Raw genomic sequence first — 6,122 nt, forward strand, 5'->3', positions numbered from 1 at the left:
GTCTGCTGCAAGAGACTTGTTGGGCTCAGCATTTGTCTGCATGGTTTAGTGGCAGGGTGCTGATTCCCCTCTGCTCAGAAGAACCATCTCAGTGGCAGCTCCTCTGCATCAGATCAGACCTTCCCCTTGTGTATCTTTGCTGGCCCCTGTGTGAAGGATCTGTGGCACAGAGAGGATTTGCCATGCGCTGCCAACTGCCTCTGCTTGGCAGAGAAATTCACCATTGGCAGCACAGAGTAAAAGCAGGCATACCATGCTGCCCTGAGGTGATCAGGGACTACTTAATACAAGGTTTGGCAGTTATTTAAAAATAGAGCTGACTATACTGAAACTATTTTTTGCCCATTTAGGTTTTTCTGGAGCACTTAGTCAATAGCTGCCCATTCATTATGGTGTAAATGTAGATTTACATCTAAGGCTGTAGATTCTGGCCGTAAGAAAGAGACTGTTTCTTCTGTCAGAGAAAAGATGTTATGCTTCCCCAGTTTACTTTAGTGCTTTATTTCCCCCACAAAATTATTTCCCAGTCTTATTTGGCACATGGCACTTCAGTGAGTTTTCATAAGCTGTTTCAGGCCAGAGTGTGAGCCCCATTATAATGTTCATAAAACATTTTTTTATAGACAAATCATTTTCTTGAAAGAACTGAGTGTTCCAGATACTAAATCTAATTTATTGTAGTTTCCTTTGTGAGCTATTCTTTGAGAACAATAACTTGGGTTGGGTCTTAGCAAATATTTTAGAAAGCCAGCTGAAGATCAAATTTCCACCAGAAACGAAGTTAACACATTCATTTAAGGAATGATTATTCTGGAGGAAGTTTCTATTTTACTTCAATATTTTGCCTTGGCTATAGAGTCAGAAATCAGAAATGTAGGGGTTTGGGGGGGGGGGGTTGGGATTGGGGTTTTTTTTTGTTGTTGGTTGGTTGGTTGGTTTGGTTTCTTTGAGGGTTTTTTGTGCACAATACTAAGTTATCCTTCAATTTGGAAAAAAGAATTTCCTCTGAAAAAAGGGATGGGGGCGAAGAAAATGAAGGAGCAGGGGGGGCAGAACACAGGACACTTTAACTCCTTTTTTAATAACAAACAATGGGGAAAAAACAACATAAATTTTCCTGGGAACATCCTCCACAAACACAAAATTGTCTTATCTTGCCTCATTTTTGGAGCTCACCTTCGACTGTTTTCATTTCTTTCTTTTTACACAGATAAGTCAGATCAATACAAAGCAATGTCACCCTAGGATACAAAAAATACCATTAAAGTCACCCCTTTGTGGCGTCATATTGAGGAATAACTTCAGCCTTGAGTGAAAAGTGGTCAGACAAATAAATTGTTAATGTTTTGGGGATGATCTTGGCCCAGCTCTTTGTTTTGTTTATTTGTGTGTTTTCTTTTGGAATTACTTAAATTGATGATGACCAGTGCTCTGGGAGTTAGGTGCAGGTGTCCTTCATGAAACATCTGTCAGCAGTCATTCTCCTGTGTGGGATGACTCCACTCTACTGCTCTGTGTTTGAATTGATCTGTCAGTAGATTGAGGGCTGCCCAATAAGTTAAACTTGCACAGCAGCTGCCAGAAGTATGGTGTGATTTAGGAAAAAGCTTGGCAATTATTTTTTCATCTTTCTCTCTTTTCCAAAATATTAAAATGAGCCTTTCTGAGCAAGGAATGGAGATGACATTGGCATTCCCAGCAAAAGAAAATGGTATCCTCGAATGTGGTTCCCAGCAATGTGGCCTAGGAAAAGGAGTAGATACAAAAACTGAAAGGCTGTTTTCTCTGAGCTGGGAAAAACTGCTAAAACCCAGAGATATTAATTATTGTAATGCATGGGCAAGGAAACAAGAGAGCTTGAAGAAACCACCCCAGATAAACTGTAGGTTTGTGGCATTTAATCTCCAAATACTTTAATTATATTTTTAACTGCAATACAGAAAGTAAGTGGAATGTAATGCAAGTAACATGGCAAGGTGTGCCTTATACGGTTGTGTACTTAAAAGCTCCAGGTTACTTCATGTTACTAAGTTTATGTGTTAGACATAATTCCAGCATATTCAGCTGTGGGCCTGGTGTTCAAAAGTTATGAACCTTGTCATGAGAGATGTATTTAGATTTGCTCCAAAGAAAATCAGTACTTTTGTTTGCACAAATGCTGTATAATCTTGCTCTAAGCACTGGCAGGTTGACTAGCATGCAACTAAAGAGAGGGTTTATATTCTTGCTAAGTATTGATGTAGGCATCTGTGAAACTGTAACTATTTGTGCACCACCTTTGCAATGACCAACAATTAAAGTTATTTTCATCCTGAGTGGGTGAGGTTGTAGATGACTGGACAGAATATTTAGTTATACTTGCCAGTAAGAAGGAATCTCACTAATCGTATTTCCATTACTGGAGACTATGCTTTTCTTCATAAAAGTGACTGTAGTGCTAGTCTATATGAGTGTACCTACTAGTTTCAGCACCAAATTAACTATTTATTTCTTATCTGCTGAACACATACTAAATGTATTCCAAAATAAAGGAGATTAATTCTTCATTAATTACAAAGTCATGCCAATGATTCCTTTAGTTTTATACTTAATTCTTTCTGGTGTTTTCCCTAAGCCCTGCTGCTCAGTGCCACAGTAGAAGAGCTTAAAAATGAAATAGCACAGAAAGTGGCTCAAACTACCTCATTATGGAAGTGTTATTTGGAGAATAACATAACCATAATGCTAATCTAAAATATCATGAAAATAAGTGAAATTAATCATATTTATAATCATTATAAAATAGATAAGATTCCATTTATTGTTCTGCAAACTTTTCTATGTATCTTGACCTTGAGAAGTTTTACATTCCTTCATTACTGGGAATTAGTTGTTTCTGGCCTGTTTTGTGTTCAACAGAATAAGAGTTCCTTCAGATCAGGCCCCATGTATCCTGGCTCCCTCCAGAATGCTTTCCTTAGAGGACCTTAGGAAGGGCTCCAAACAGTGGCAGTATTTTTTGGGAAGATGTTCCTTAAAGACCACTGCTCTCAGGTCAATGCATATTGCTCCTGGCAAATGGCTGACTTCAAATTCACCTGCCGTCCAGGCGTCCTAATAGAAGCCTGACATATTTTTAACCAACTTATTAATGAAAAATATAAAATGCTTTCTGACACATGACATTTAATCTTGACTTTATCTTTGATTTCTAACGTTTGTCTGAAGCTAGAGGAGTATCATAGTCACAGAAGTACCAGTGCCAGTGCCTTCAATAAACCAGTCCCTTTACACTATCTCATCCAATTTGCAGCTTGCTTGAATGGTGTTTGGCATCTGCAGATGAAGTGGCTCCACCATGACTGTCATTGGCTGGCTTCTGAAATGCACATTACCTGCCAGTTTCTTGACCTCAAAAAAAGAGAACTCAGTGAAGAGTTAAGCCTTTAATTAAACATGTTCTGACAATTGTTTTAGCCACTGAAAACTATGATCTTGTTTCTATTGAATTACAATTATAGCATTGGAGTATAAAAATTGCAGACTTTGTGCTGGCTTGTTATAAATATAACATAATGCATACTCTGTTCTCTGTTATTTAACCATATTTGAAGCAGGATGCTCTCCAGTCTACAGAAGCTGTCTTGCATTCTATGGGTAAAATCCTGACAGATGTTGCCCATGTTAATATCAGTTTGCATTCTATTCCAAAGCAGTGGGTAAATGGGTGAACAAAATGGGATGTCTTGGGTTTCATGCACTGGGTGTAAAAACTTCACTGTTTCATCTCGACCCGTTTTCAGTGATGAAATTGCTGGACCTTCTTACCTCTCTGATGCAAATGCATTGCACTATGGTGTCACAGAGGAATCTTTTGTAGCATCTCGCTTCTTCAGTGTTCACATTCAAGATCTAACAGCATACCAAACAAGACATTATTTTCTCGTCTCATAAAACCTTGGCGGCTTCAGGTCCCAGAGGTGGTTCCATTTAAGAGCTGTGTCTCTACGCCAGTTCTAATAAGTTAAGATATACTTATTGTCATAAACCATCGCATTTCTGGGCAGGCAACAGCAATGATAGCAGTCTAGTCTCTATGAAAGGAGAAACTGAGGCAGTGATGTCATCCTGGTTCTATGACAATAAGGCAAATTCCAGACTCATATTTATGTTAACACATATCCTGCAAGTTTGGCTCACCTGACTTTTAAAAGCAGAAAAAAATCCAAACTTTTCCTAGAGAATGTTCTCAGTTAGTATACTAAAATCCTGATTTTCAATTTTGTTCCTAGTTTTGATGGACAAGAATTGAGATGTTTGACTTAACTCTGGCAAACATACATAGTAATTTATTTTTGTGACCAATCCTTTTTTAGGATTCTCTCCTCTGAAGTCAGTCTTGGGAGAAAAATCACATTCTAGAATAGCAATGCAGACACGTGGGATCTATTTGATCTCTTCTTTTAGCCTAAAGTCTGTGTTTACTGGGGAGTGACTTGTTATGTTTTGATATAGTAATAGTAGTATTCCACAACCACTAAAATGTTGTCTAAAAAAGCAACCTTTTTTATTAAGAAAAACTATGCACGGATCCTTTTTATATGGTTTTTGTAACCCAATTCCCAGGGAAAAAAATCATAGGAGAAGATAGTATTATAGAAAATTGCTAACTTGGATACCAAAAATACTTCAACAAATGAAAATAGAAAATAATTAAACAACAAAAAAAGGAAGACATGAGAAGTGTTTCGGGTAAGTTTGTAAAGATTGCTTCCACTGCTGCTGCTGCTCACTCATCGAGTATTTGCTTATTAATGGTTTTACTCTGAGAAAATTGTGCTTTAATTAATGAAGAATTCAGCGCAGAGGTTGACAGAAATCTCCTTGGCTGACTGTAAAGTTACTATGATAAACAAAACAAGGCCCAAAGCTCCAAACTTTGTCCAGTATACAGAAGGAAAATAATACACCAGTTTATTTACCATTAAACTTTAAATACAGTTCAGTATTTTAGGGTTGATTCTCTCTACTTCCTTTTGCTCTGGAAGTGATGAACAGTGGCTTTGTCTAGTACAAAGCTACAATGAATGTTCTGCAAATACAAACAAAAGTTCATCTTCTTTTTATCCTTCCCAGCTCAAGGGTTATCTGGGGAAATAACATGCCTAGAACATTGACCCCAAAGCCACCTTCTAATGGCTCTGGGAGTGACTGGCCTCTGTGGCAGACGGACAAAACACTATCCTTGCTCCTGTCAGAAGGAATGTTCATGTTTGGGGACAGTCGTAGAAGCTGCAGCCCCAGGAATGTCACTCTGTACTCGCATTGGGTCACTGGGCCCCCCTGGCACAAGCAGCGCGTGTTACTGGGTTTTTTCCCCTCAGATGGTGAAATTTTCCAGGGCTGGAGGCTGCCGCAGGACGGTGGTGAGTGACGTCGTCAGGACAAAGCGATTGATGTAAAACTGAAAGTTGGTCGTTCAAAAATACATTGGTTTGCACTTTTATGATTTCTGAGTTCTTTGTGGGTTGCCGTGAGCTGCAGCAGAGCACCGTGAGAAGGAAGGAATTTGTACAGTGCCATATTCAGTGTGGGGTTTATTTGGATATCGGGATCTCTGAATACTCTTTCCAAGAGCAGCTACTCGGTGCCCTGCTGCTGTACCCCAGCAGAAGCTGCTCCCTCACCCGCGGCAGCGAGGGAATGGTGCCGGTTGTTCTCAGCTCCCAACAGCCGAGTGCTTGCAGGCTTCTCTGCGGTACCGGTACGGGGGAAGCGCTCCCGGCAGTGCGCGGCTCCGGGCGGGACTCGTGGGCCGGGAAACCCAACACTTAAAATAACCAGCATTTGTTCAAGGGACGAGTGCGAAGGACTGATGTGTCAGCGCACGGCCGGCACCGGCTACGCACCTTCTCCGCGGCAGGGACGCTACACCGGAGCGACCGCTCCGCGCCGGCGCAGCGTCCGTGAGGAGAGCCCCGTCTCCGCCCCGCCCCGCCTCCGCTCCGCACCGCCTCCGCGCCCCGCCTCCGCCCCGCCTCCGCCCCGCCCCGCCTCCGCCCCGCCTCCGCACCGCCTCCGCCCCGCCTCCGCGCCCCGCCTCCGCCCCGCCTCCGCGCCCCGCCTCCGCCCCGCCTCCGCGC

At 41.6% G+C, this 6,122-nt stretch overlaps 1 long non-coding RNA gene across 1 annotated transcript; it reads right to left on the reverse strand.

The window, feature by feature from the left end:
* Positions 1-4,936: 4,936 nt before the first annotated feature.
* On the reverse strand, positions 4,937-5,954 carry LOC121663829. Its single transcript, XR_006015775.1, has 2 exons — positions 5,667-5,954; positions 4,937-5,443 (listed from the first exon to the last, which is right to left on the reverse strand). It is a non-coding gene; the product is annotated as an uncharacterized LOC121663829 (long non-coding RNA).
* Positions 5,955-6,122: the final 168 nt, after the last annotated feature.

Source organism: Corvus kubaryi, unplaced genomic scaffold (genome assembly GCF_017639235.1).
Source record: "Corvus kubaryi isolate FWS band 111438036 unplaced genomic scaffold, C.kubaryi_AGA036_p1.0 37284, whole genome shotgun sequence".
Lineage (NCBI taxonomy): Eukaryota > Metazoa > Chordata > Aves > Passeriformes > Corvidae > Corvus > Corvus kubaryi.